Here is a 13844-nt window from a genome sequence, read left to right as displayed (position 1 = left end):
ATGTGTAGCATTTCCAATAATATTTGCCCAGTTTCATTTAATATACATACATAGACCCCTATCAGCACATTGACATCCCATGAGTCTTGTTAGCATTTTTGTCTCATGGACTTAAAAAGCAGTATTCAAAATAGAACATGGCGGGAATTCAGTGAAGACCAAGAACTTTGCATATTATCCAGTACAACAGTGTAACATCTGGGGCAGATTTTATTTCCCACTGACAGCGACTCCTGCAAATAGTGAGGAATCATAGAATCATAGAATTATAGAGTTGGAAGGGACCTCAATGGCTATCTAGTCCAACCCCCTGCAATTCAAGAATCACAGCTTAAAGAATCCCTCCTCTGTTTAAAAACCACCAATGAAGAAAAGTCCACCACCTTCAAAGGGAGTCCATTCCACTGTCAAGCAGCTCTTATACTCACAAAGTTCTTCCTATTATTTAGTCGGAATCTCCTTTCTTATAATTTGAATCCATTGGTTTGTTTCCTACCCTCTGCTGCGGCAGAAAGCAACCTTGAGCCATCCTCCATGTCATGGCTATTGTATTGCCTCTCAGTTGTCTCTTCCCCAGAATAAACATACCCACCTCTCCTCAAACACAAACATATCTTCTCTATGTGTCCACCATACAGAGCCCCATATGCAATGCATTATGCTAATCCAAAGATAAATAATTTTGGCTAGTTCTGGATCAAAGGGGAGAAATTTTCTTTTTTCCCCTCCCGAAATAATGACTGCAAATATTAACTCTTTCCTTCAGATGCCTCCTCCTCCTTTGCGTGGACAGGCGGAGTCCCCAGATCCCGAGCGGTCCCCCCCGTCATGTGGAATAATGACTCAAGACAACGTGCTATGGGATTAAATTGGCCACAACTTTATTAAATTTCAAATGTGGGTAGACCTTGGCTCAGGCATTGGACGTTCTCCCTCCCCAGTCCCCAGCCGGGGACCTAGGGAGCTTCAGGGCTATCCAGTGTGTGTGGGGGGATGGGCCGGCTCTGGAGAACATATGTTCAAGCAGAGATAGCCGCCCCCGTTACGCTGCCGCCGCCGGGAGAGCAATGACGACCTTTCGGCGTACGGTCAAAGCCTCGCTTCAGAAACCCCTTTAACGGGGAACCCTGGTGTCGCCGCCGCAAAGAGGAAGATGGACTAAAGGATTCCGCCCAAGGCCTGATACCGCCAAAGTTGTGACGTTTTGCTACAGGAAAGGCGAAACCTGCCAATGCAGGGAAATTCCTTTCCGGCCCTTTAACAGTGACCTTAACGTAGCAGCACCTGCATACCTGTGAAGAAAAGTTACCTGTAAAACCAGTGAAGAAAAGTTAACCTGCAAAGAAGACATTAACCGAGGGTGGGCAGGGTGGGAGAAGCTCTGGAGCCAAGTGAGGATTCCCAGGTAAGATCCTCCCTCTATTGTGTGGGCAGGTAATCCCTCCCCTACCTGGCCTGGTCTCCTTGGCAACGCTTCCCCCAGGTGGGATTGGACAACTGACTGAGGTAGGCGGAGACCTCCAGGTATCCCACCTGAGGGAAGGCAAAGCCAAGCCTATGCTGATGGGGCTGCTCCAGATCCAGGGCTGTGCGCGTCCACGCAAAGGTCGCCCCCCGTTTTAAGCGGGGAGCGGTCATTCCAGATTAATTCTACTCATCAATGAGATGGCATTTCTATGTCATTAATGAAATGTGCCTTCCAATATAGCCAGATTTGATGGTGTGAAGGAGGCACTGAGGGAAAGTAAGGGAATATGAGAAGAGAATTTTAACAAATCATGGAAAAATTCACAATGAATGGAAGGTGGAGGGAATCCCCAAAGAAAAGAGGAGGCACACTGCCAAAATAGGGGCTTCAGATTAACCCTAATTAATTGGTTCCCTGCTTCTCAAACAGAACGTCCCAATGTCTTTTCCCACTTCCGAAAGAGTTGCACGGGAGACTTCAAGCCCTTTTTTGGGCAAAGCTGCTGTTAACCTCTTTTTCGAAAGAGCTGCCAAGTGTTTAAACAACCATTTCCCTCTCCTTTGTGGTTTTTTATCATCCAATTCATGTCTTTGTTGTTCTAGTTTCAATTGACTCCACTTGCTTTTCAACTCCCTCCAGCCTTCCCTCAATTGTATTTACCTTGGTCCCAGAGGAGGCTACAGAAGCTTGAAGGTTATCGATTTTGAAATGAAGAGATGCAGGCTGTTCTTTTATTGAGGTGTCAGGAGGAGAAGGTGGTCCTGCACGCAGAATATGAGGTTGCTTCTCCTTTGACCCCAGAGTTCAAAGGAGTTTAGGACAAATGAGTATCATTGGCTGCTGTTAGTATCCCTTCCTGTTTGAAACGCTGACTTGTGGGGTCACACTTCAGCCAGTGTTTTCCAGGAAGATATGGCTGGAGAATATATCAGTTTCAGTTTCTCCCATTTCTTCCCCCCCACCCCAGCTGTAAATTGAGTTGTCCCTTTTTTCTGTTTCACTTTGTAACTTACAAAAATTATCCTCGTGAGAATTTGTTAGCATTTTAGTACGAATTTCTCCTAATATACATTGGTGCATCTGGCTGTGGCTACTAGCTACCATAGTTAGGCTCTGCCTCCAGGGTCAGATGCAGTGATGCTTCTGAAAACCAGCTGCTGGAAACTACAGGAGGAGAGAGTGTTCTTGTGCTTGGATCCTTCTTGCAGGTTTCCCACAGGGATATTGGTTGGCCACTGTGATAACAGGATACTGGACTAGATGGGCCATAGGCCTGATCCAGCAGATTCTTCTTATGGTCTTAGATCAATTAATCTCGCATGCAAAGGACCTCTCTCTCTCTCTCTCTGTGTGTGTGTGTGTGTGTGTGTTGGCATACATATAAAATGTTTTAGAACCAAATAATAATTAAATCAGAACACATATATTGTATTCAGTTGTTCAGCCTTCTGCAACTATAATCATGTGTGGCAGGAGAGTGGGGATATTTGTGTCCCCACTAAGTCTACCCCTGCTCCCTGTGCTCATCCCACTCCAATGCTTTCCACACATTGGGGTCATGTCTGCATTGTGGCTCTATCCTAAACACCCATCAGCCATCCCCGTGAGCCTCTATAGCATCCCACATCAAGATTCCATTATGTATGGAATCCAGTCCTATGACTCACATTCCCTAACAGTTTCTTCATGCTTGATACCATATTCGAACTTAGAGAGAGAGAGAGGCAAGAACGTATAAAAAACGACATTCTCCATTGTGACATGTTATGGTACCATAATGCTTGCATCTGCTTATGTTTGCCAACTTCATTATGGGACATGGGTTGTGTGTGTGTTTTTTACAGAAACATAAAACCAAATGATCCAATAGCATTCTTGGCTCCTGCAGAGAAAATACAGCAAGTATAACACGAAGACTTCTTTAATACCGAGGGTATCGGCTGTGACTTGAAAAAAGGGGAGAGCATGGGAGAAAGATTTGACCTCGTGTGGTTGTTCACAGTAATGGGACTGCAGAACCGACTAGATGTGAATCCCACAGACTCATATAAAGCTATTTCTCAATTGGGCTTTGTCTTTCTCTAAAGGAGTAAGCAATAAGGTTACCTTATTAGAAACAGTGTGTGTGTGTGTGTGTGTGTGTGTGTGTGTGTGTGTGTGTGTGCACTTATAAGTCTCCCACCCCCAATGAGTTCAGAAGAAAAGACTTAAGAACACAGACACATAAGAACACCTGAAGAGCCAGCCACTAGGTGTTTGTGGGAAGAAAGAATCCCTGTCTGAAACCCTGGGGAGCAGCTGCCAGTCCTAGATGGGCCAATGGTTTGAGTTGGCATAAAGAGGCTTCCTATGTTCCACTAAGTACATACTACACAGAGCAGACGGACCACCAGTAATGTGCAATGTTGGTTGCAGAGACCTTTGGCAGTATGGCAAGAGGAGTGTTAAAAGCAAGTCCTTATTTTTACCTGTGAAATGTTAGAGGGTACATTGATCCACCAGATTCCTATTACAAGGCAGAGGGGAAGGGATATTGGTTACAAATGGCTTTCTTTTCTTAGAGAGAGAGAGAGAGAGAGAGAGAGAGAGAGAGAGAGAGAGAGGTTAAGTTACTCAGGCTGACTTTTATTGGCTATGAAAAATGACATTCCTGGGTAAAGGAAGCTTAGCTCTGTAAAATGCAAACATTTCTTGAAAGCGTTGCATTAATTTTCAGACAGACTGGAAGGGAAATGCTGCAGACATCAAGATTCTGTAGAGATCAAAAGAAGCCTTTCTGGAAATCTTTTATGTAATACTTATTGATTCCTAGTTACGGGTGCCACGCCTGAGCTAAATGGGTCTGTTTAATTAGTTTCCTGGTGATTTCTCCCCCCACACTCCTTTTTTTTAATTTAATAAACAATTGTATAGGAAAGGGCTAGAGTGGAGGGAACCTAGTAGCTAAACACATTTCATTTTTATTTTAAAAACCTTGACTGTATTCATTACCAACAAATTGATGAAAATTGATAAACTGATGATGGCATGGGGAGGTGGAGGGGAAAGGAATGTGTTTATATTCATTACCAAGGATGGGAGCAGATAATAAAATCAAATGTTGTTATAGTGGACTATAAAGGCAACCTAAGGAATTGTTCAATATATGAATAGCGAGTACATTCCATTACTGTGATATGCAGCAACTTGATAGCAGGATCCAATATTTTTCTCCAAAAAGAAGGAGGGGGGAGTCTTAAGCGGTGGGTTCTGCTGACTCTTCAGTTCAATACGTTAATTGACAATAAATCCGGCTTGCCTATAAAAAGCACTTGGCTGGTCGTTTTCAAGATGGTCATGACTTTTTATGATGCGGAACTTTTAATTTACAGGGATGATAAAAATAGATTTACTCTCAGCCACTTATATTTGATTTAATTAGCTAATCAGCTATAAATCATCTGCTATTGAAAAAGTAATTTAACAAAGATGATAGTTTGCCGTCAGTTTGATCTTAAGTACTAAAGTCTTTTGGAAGCAAAAATGAAATTTCATTTCTTAAAAAAAAAGGGGGGGGGAGAAATCATTAATGCCTATCATTTAATAAATGAGGACCTTAAAACACACAAAAAAGAGAGAGTTGTATATGTTTCTTCCACAGCACTCTGAGGCTTGAACTACGAATTTCAGTCTTGCATGGAGACCACTGAGCTAATGCAGACTGCATAGACCGGGGTGGGGAACCATATTCCTGCAGGCCAAACACAGCCCACCAAGTCTCTCCATCTGGCCCTCAGAACTCTCCCTAGGCCACACCCCTCTCTGGCTCTGCTTTCAATGACATGTATTCTTGCCTGGCCGGGATATAACTTTGAATTCTGATCATGCCCCTTGTTTGCCAGCACAGATGCCCTCAGTTCCTGCTTTTCGCAAAAGCCCAGACTTGACAGAGTTTTGCCAGCGACTGCTATGTTAACAGAGAGTGTTTATGTGTGTGTTTTCTTAAAAGAAAAAGGGGGAGAGAGAGAATTATGCTGTCATTGTTGCATGGCAGGTTAGTGCAAAAGGAACTCTGAGATTTAAATTCCAGGAGAAAGAGTGGAAGGAGATAAATGAGGGAGACAGAAGGGGAATTAAAACTGTGCAAGACTTACAGGGACATGAACTACGAATCGGGTTCAAATGCTGTCATGAAAGGAAAGAGGAGGGGGACAAGGAACTGGAGCAGAGAGCTCTGCACATTCAAGATAAAGTGCTGAGCAAAACACTAAACAAATAAGCAACCCCCTCCAACCTAAAAGGTCCCCCCCTCTGCTTCTTCAGACAGACTTCTGAAAATAATGCCCATATTCTTTGTGTTTAGTTCTTGCACAAATACAGTAAAGGACTTTTTTTCCTTTCAGAAAAAAAGGGATATTGAATTGAGGAGTAGGGAAGTAAAGCTGCTTAGTTATAAGGAGGCACATATGGAAATGATATCTGGACTCTGGATTTTGCTTCCGAAGCCCTGGAATTTGCTCCTTGCATCATGACGTGATCTAGCATGGAAGGGTTAATTGGACTGAAGGCATTGATAACAGGAACAACAGCCCCCACCCCCTCGAATTCTCAAAGGTGATTAACACAATAGAGCTGGAAACCATTTTTCAGTCTGTGGAAGTCTTGACTGCTTCCTCTCTATGGCCTGGGAGAGAATTCAACAATATACCTAATCAGCATCTAAGGAGTGAGGTGGCAAGATAAAAATATGTGAAACAGGATTTCATTAGCCAAAATTTTTAAATGGAGAAAATCTCAAATGTTCTTTCCCTTAATGAGGTCTTCTTTCAATTTTACTGGCTCTGTTCTGGTTCAGATGGCTGTAGCACTTCAAGCAAGAGACTTGAAACAAAACACCACCTAACAAAAGAGACAGGTGTGGGAAGCAAAGATTGCAGGAATATATATATATAAAATGCCACCAGAGTCATAAAGGTGAAGGAGAAATCCTGCATATTATGAATGTGAGACAATCCGGGTGGTTCAGGTCAATCATAGAATCATAGAGTTGGAAGGAACCTTGAGGATCATCTAGTCCAGGCATCCCCAACCTGCGGCCCTCCAGATGTTATGGCCTACAACTCCCACGATCCCTAGCTAACAGGACCAGTGGTCAGGGATGATGGGAACTGTAGTCCAAAACATCTGGAGGGCCAAAGGTTGGGGATGCCTGCTCTAGTCCACCCCCCTGCAATGCAGGAATCTCAGCTAAAGCATCTATGACAGATGGCCACCCAACCTCGGCTTAAAAACCTCCAAGGAAGGAGAGTCCATCACCTCCCGTTCCACTGCTGAACAGCTCTTACTATCAGAAGTTCTTCCTGATGTTTTGTCAGAATCTCATTTCTTGTAACTTGAAGCCATTGGTTTGAGTCCTACCTTCCAGAACAGCAGAAAACCAGTTTGTTCTCTCTTTCATGTGACCGTCCTTGGGATATCATGAGAAAGAAAACCCTTCTCCTATCCACTTTCTCTGCACCATGCATAATGGTATACACCTCAATCATGTTCCACCTTAACTTGCCTTATTTTTCAAACTAAAAAGCTCCCAAAGCTCCCCTTTCCTAAGTGGGGACTTGCTCCAAACTTTTGCTCATTTTCCTTGCACTCTTCTGAACCGTTCTGAAAAGCAAAAGGCCTTCATTTTTTTTTAAAAAAAGAAATGAGCATCTGTCAAGCATGTGCTTGACAGTTTCCCTGCCTTCCTCTATTTAGAGGAAAGATCAGCCGAGGACATCATGGGGTTTTCAGGAAGTGTGGACACCCAGGGAGGCTGCAGAGTGAAGACCAGCTGAGACATGATTCCTAGAATGAAGAAAGGACAGCCACCAGAATGGAGGAGAAATCTGATTCAATTCTCATTTAACAGTGAGCTTGCCTACTTTGGACCTTCCAAAACAAACCGAAACACAGCCATCTTTCAAAATCCACACTTCTCAGAATTTTGCAATGCAGCTCTCCAGTCAACTCATGTACCCAAAATGCATATACTGAAGTGTGCATATAAATGCATGTATTAGTGAAAATAACATCCACTTTGTCACTTTGCCAAAATGTGAATAGGGGAAATTGTATACACACACTACATGTGTGTATATCAGGAGAAATTCACACTAAAATGCTGATCATTTACAGAAGGTCTTTAAAACCTTACCAACTCATGGAGTGCTCTTGGAATGTGGAGAACTGACCTATTTGCCCTGCTGGTGGCCAAAAGGCTGGTGTTGTAACACTGGAAGAAACATATATGCCCCTACCCATTCCTCAGTTGTTAGAAAATTAATCTCTTGCAGCATATGAAAAAGCTACATTTAGCAGGCGGTCCTTGAAATACCCACTTGGACATTTGGGATCTGTATGTGGCATTGTTTGCATGAAATATATGCCTAGCAGGCTCTGCTGGAGCTTATCCCCTACGTGTTTTTCCTCCCTCCCTTGCCTACCAGACCCCCTTCCCGTCTTTAGGCTGCATTCATATGGAAGTTTATTCCATTTCCACAGCATTTCTCCAAGTGTTAATTTCTGTATTACATTTGAGCATGCACACAATGTAAATGCCATTTCTGGAAATCTAGTGGAATATAAGTGGAAGTTTACTCCTCATTTCCATGTTAATTGGTTCCAGAAACAATACCTTTGCAACCCCATTAACCCACAAAATCACGAGAATAAAGTGACAAAATTTGGGGGTGTATACTGGCATATGGTTCTTTCCATCTGTTGCCATGGGGGAATCATAGAGGAACAGAAACAGACATGTGCGGAAATAGTGGGGGAGTAGTGATGCCCTCTGATGATGTCCACTGTTGTGTGACACCACACCTCCTGGTGCAAATGAAAGTTAGTGTGACATGCTGGTATAAAGGAGAAAAAGCCACAGTTTCGTAATGTAACAGGTACTGCAATGTGAAAGGAACATTAGAAAACGGGACAGAAACACTAGCATTTAAATCAGGAAAACTAACACAATATTCCCTGTGTGTGAATGCTGCTCAGTTGTGTACCTGCTGTATTTACTGTGACTGTATGATACTGCTGTGGTCAGGGGTAGCCCATGCCATTTTGCTACCTGAAGCAGAAAAGGAAATTGCTGCTTCCCGTTCCTCTTGTCAAAGGTGGGATTCTGCTGCTGCCGCCACCTTTCCTCACTTCTCTAGCAGTGGTGGCTGTGGATGGGCTCAGTGGCAGGCAGGCAGGCAGAGTAACAGGATCTGCCTCCTCTGAATCCTAGCAGGATCCCACCACCTGCGGCAGTCACCTTGGTGTCCCAATGGTAACACCAGCTCTAGCTGTGACATATTGCTACTCTTTCTTTTTCTCTTTGATTTGTCTTATTCTTTCATTTGTATTGTTAAGGAAAACAGACTGTGAAAGTGAAAACTTGAGAGAAACTGAAACTGGAGTGTTTGCCCTGCTCAAAGTTCCACACACCTGGCTATCATGAAAGTAAGGTCTGCATCCCCCACCCATGAGATTTTCACCAAAACCTGATTTTCCCCTTTGATCATTTTTGAATGCATTTTTATTTTGTTGTTAACTGAAAGAAACTACCCCCAAAGCTCTGGAGATGATTTTGGCATAGTGGCATTTATAGGTTTATTTATTCCGCCTATAGATTTCTTTCCAAATCAATGGCATCCCCTCTCCATGCTGCTGTTGCACCTGCCGTTATAAGGAAAAAACAGAACCAAACAAAGTCCTATTTCATCGTCCCGTCTCCTTAGCAGCACTAGGGAAAGGGGAAGTCTCTGTTTCAGGTGATCAACCCTCTCATCTGTCTCTGTTGTTTTTTAACAGCAGAGTGCAAATCATAACTCTTTAACTATGCTGTAATTAGATAAGAAAGGTGGCACAATAAAACAGGTTTATTGTTCCGCTTTTTTCAGGTAAATGAGTTGCTCCTGTGTTTGCATATTACCTGCAGTTCATAAGAGTCGCTGGCTTTTTATAAGCCACATGTACAAATGTTGTGCCGTAAAATTGCCTTCTGTTGAGTGTATGTTCCATGTAGCTTCCAATATGCAAGCCAAGTAAGTTGAAATAAATTCTGGAGTCCTAGGATAATATAACTATGATGGGGAAGGGCTGTAGCTCAGTGAAAAAGCATCTGCTTTGAATGCAGAAGGTCCCAGGTTCCGTCTCGGCATCTCCTAGCAGGGCTGTGGGTGCCATTGTCTGAAACCCTCATGAGCTGCTGGTGATCAGTATAGACAATACTTTGCTAGATGGGGGATGCTGCATTTTGAATTGTGTAATGGTCCAAGGAAGTACATTGTGCAAATTAGGTTTGGGCCAGGTTCAAAGTTCTCCCACTAGGGCACAGAACCATGAACAACTTAGACCCAGGACCCCCCTAAGGACCACCTTGCCCTGTATGTCCCAAGTCCATCAATGAGATCATAAATGGGAGCACCATGTATGGTTCCCCGGTGGACCAGAAGCACAACTCCTGTCCACATGGAGTCTTCAGAGTAGCAATGCCAATTCTATGGAATCCCCTCCCAGAAGAAATCAGGCAAGCACTTTCCCTGATAAATAAAACTGTTTTATTTCAGGAGCACCTTTGCACTATGAAGCTTGCTCTAATGTTTCCGTTTTCTGGTGGTTTTGACTATGCTTTCAATTCTGTATACCGTATGCTTTATTCTCTCTCTCCTCACCCCCCTTTAAGCCTCCTTGAGATATATTGTGGAAAGCAGGGAATAACATTTCTTGAATAAATAAATAGTAAATGTATAAAAATGCAAACCAAATGGATTTATCCTCCATCCCTATGTCTTAATCTTCTTCCCCCAAATCTGAAGTGAAGCTGCCATTAGTTGAACTATATCTACAAGGGTGCCTTTCTTCCCTTTAAAAACATATCGCCATGGCTCTCACATGCACCCTTTCTGGCAATTTTTCACCAGCTGCTGACAAAGGAAGTGGGGGAAAGTGTTGCCTGATGTGCAGGAGCAGACCTTCCTTTGAACTGGGAACATGCCTCCAAGGCAACTGGGCCAATGTTCTCTGTCTTCTCATACTGCACAGTGGTGTGTGTTTATTTACCAACTGCCGGAAGCCACAGGAGGAGGGGGTGTTCTTGTGCTTGTGTCCTGCTTGAGGGTCACTGTGAGAACAGGATGCTGGACTAGACAGGTCATTGGCCTGATCCAGCAGACTCTTCTTATCTTTTCCTTTCCTCTTTGAAGCCCATTTAGAGTCAGAGCAATACAAGTGCCTTTGTTTGCCCTCTGTAAACTTATCACAGGAGCACATTGGATCATTCATGTGTTGCCAGGACTTTATCACATCATGCAGGATCCCTGATTGGCTGGGATCACATATTGCAACAAAATGGGGAGGAAGCACCAGGAGTTCGGGGAAAATAGTGGTTGCAAGCAGATGCAAAAATAGTCTCAAAAGTGGGTGTTTCATTTTTCCACAGGGAACATTTTGGTCATGTAGAAATCCCACCTTTTCCCCTGGAAAAGTATATGGGGAAATATTCAGCACTACCCTAGATGCCTGCTGCCACTCTCCCAGCATATTCGCTCTGCAGTGTCGGGCCAAACAGACTTATTTACACAATGCTTCCTAAGTGTGTCATTCCACAACTAACACTTTCCCTTGGCTGACCCTGTTTATTTCTCTCTGTTGCTTTTGTCTGACCTCTTAACAATCCTGGTCAACTGTGGCCAACAGTTGGTTATGGGATGATATGCTTGAGAAGATATTGCGTAAACAATTCTCTCTGGATGTTCAGGGTTGGGTGGCAGCTGGAGAGAGTTCATCCCAAGTTTCTCTTTGGCAGATCTTGAAACTCACTGAGATGTTGCACAAGGTGGCAAAATATGACCTTATATACATCAGAAACAGAGAGAGAAAGAAGAATAATAAATGGCATGATTGGAAACTGGTTTGCTGTCTTGCTTTCATGGATTACATTTGCTCTTGATTTCCCATTTATTCTTCATCCGTTAGCAGAATGAGTTGTGAGGCTCTGCCTTCTAAAAAGAGACAAGGGTCAGGTATTATTCCCCATGAGGAAGGTTCTTGTGAAGCAGCACCCAGCAGGATTGATGCCTCCTACTTATAGTACAGTTGGGAGGTGGGCGGAGAAACAGTGTTTCCATCTTCTCTGCCCCTCCCAACCATATGTTTAATTAAAGTTTTAAAAGCCTGAATTATGCCATTGATTCAGGGTCATATCTGGGGGAGGTGTTCCCTAGGTGGGCCCAGTTGGTGTGTTTGCACACACAGCCCTACTTCACATGGTTTCTGTGAGGGAAAGGGGGAAGGGAGGGTGAGAAGGTGAACTTCTTGGGGGAAATGCAAGCTCTGTATATCTCTCTATATAATAAAAATGTAAGAATGTCATCACACAAATCCCCACCGGATGTTCTGTAGTGCCACATCACATTCCTGGATTTGCATGAACTCAGGGCAGGATAGGGGAACAAAAATAAAGGCAGGCTATACAACTGCTGTGGCCATGGCATGGGAGCAAGAAGGGGGGAACACTGAGAGGAGTAAAGTGGTGGTTTAAAACAATGGTAGAAGTTTGAGTAAAGCAAAGATGGAGGGAACTGACAGATGGACAATAGTCTGATTGTGGTGTTATTCCTGAACTGGCAAGTCCTCATGTGTATCAGACACAGTCTGTGCCTATTTGTCCTGCCTGAAACATCCATGGCACCTTCTGCTCAGTAGGACCCTCTAGTGGTGGGCAGAGGCAGAGGGGAAAGTGGGTAGAACAATGGAGGCAATTCATACCTTTGTAGAATAGGCTATGTTATGATCACACAAAAGTCAGAGAGAGAGAGAGAGAGAGAGAGAGAGAGAGAGAGAGAGAGAGAGAGAGAGAATCTCTCCAACAACACAAGCAAGAAGCATAATTACAGCTCAACAACACATTCTAGCCAAGCAAAACCACTCTCAAGTAGTGTTTGGATCAGGGATAGTGAGAGGTGAGTGCTTGAGAAAAGGGTGTGTCCTGCAGAACATCCCGAGGGACAGATAGGGAGATCTGGGAGGCTGCATTCAACCTCTAAGTCTAAGGTTCCCCATCCTTTCAGTACACGATCTCTCTTCATTTTTAGGAGTGGTGTTAGGGTTACCTGCTTGGGAAATGTAGAGGCAGCCCATCCCTCAGTGTAAGGCCTAATGTTAGCATTGGAATTTCTGTGGTAGCAACCACACTACCAAAGTAGCCCCAGAAAGGGGTCCTCAGCTGCTGCCACCCCCACTCTAACTTTCACCCACCACTACTAAGCCTGTTACAGTGTGATGAGCCAATTTCAATCCAGACGAACAAACACACTGATAGGTCCTTTAACTATTTAGAATATTACTGAGGATTTGAGCAACAAGACTCTCAACGGGGACCTGTAATAAATCTATGCTCGTTCCTCAACAATGAGGACACCAGCCACAAAGCGTTACCCTGAGCATTGTCTGGATTCCTTATTCATGGACCTCTGATGTCAGATTCATAGAGTGAATCACAAGACGGGGATAGAGCCTTTGCATTCTGGCAAAATCTATTTGGCTTTCTCTTGTTCTGCTGACACAGGCAGCGTGCGAGACGGAGCCTTGCAATTGCGCTTCAGACTATGAATGGACCCTCCTTCTGTCAGGTTGATTGTATCTGCCCCACCAGCTTATCATCCAAAAAATGTTTACATCATGGACATAAATGTAACAGAAAGCTTCAAAGTGCCTGCTGCAAGCATTTCAATCTTTTACTGGTCGATGTCTCCAATACTTAGAGAAAAAAAAAAAAAAAAGAGAGAGAGAGAGAGAGAGAGAGAGAGAGAGAGAGAGAGGGACAGGTTTGAGAGAAGTATTCATTTTCCCCTTTCCTTTGAGAACAAAATCTCAGTAAGTCAACACAATAATAGAGTTACATAAATAAATAACATTTTAAGAAAATCAATGAATTTAATTTCTATCTTGCCCTTCCCTCCATAAGAACATAAGATGAGCCTTGCTGGATCAGGCCAAAGACTCATCTTCATCCTGTTCTCACAGTGGCTAACCAGATGTTCCAAGCAGACGTGAGCACAACAGGGTGCTCCCCACCTGTGATTTCCAGAAACTAGTATTAAGAGGGACACTGGCTAGCCATTGTGGCCAGTACCCACTGAAAGTCTTATGCTCTGTGAATTTGTCTAATACTCTGGTTTTTAAAGCTACCCAGGTTGGAGGCCATCATTACCTCTTGTGGGAGGCAAAACAACAAACCATTGCTCTAAGTAATTTTAAAGTAACAGCAGGAGACAACCTACTATGAAAAATTAGTGCTGTTAAATCACTTAAAATCAGACCTTCTTTTTAAAAAGGTTTTGGGACTCTTCTATTCAATGAAGTGGTATTA

This window comes from Podarcis muralis, chromosome 14 (genome assembly GCF_964188315.1).
Source record: "Podarcis muralis chromosome 14, rPodMur119.hap1.1, whole genome shotgun sequence".
NCBI classification, from domain to species: domain Eukaryota; kingdom Metazoa; phylum Chordata; class Lepidosauria; order Squamata; family Lacertidae; genus Podarcis; species Podarcis muralis.
This window is presented reverse-complemented; position numbering follows the sequence as displayed.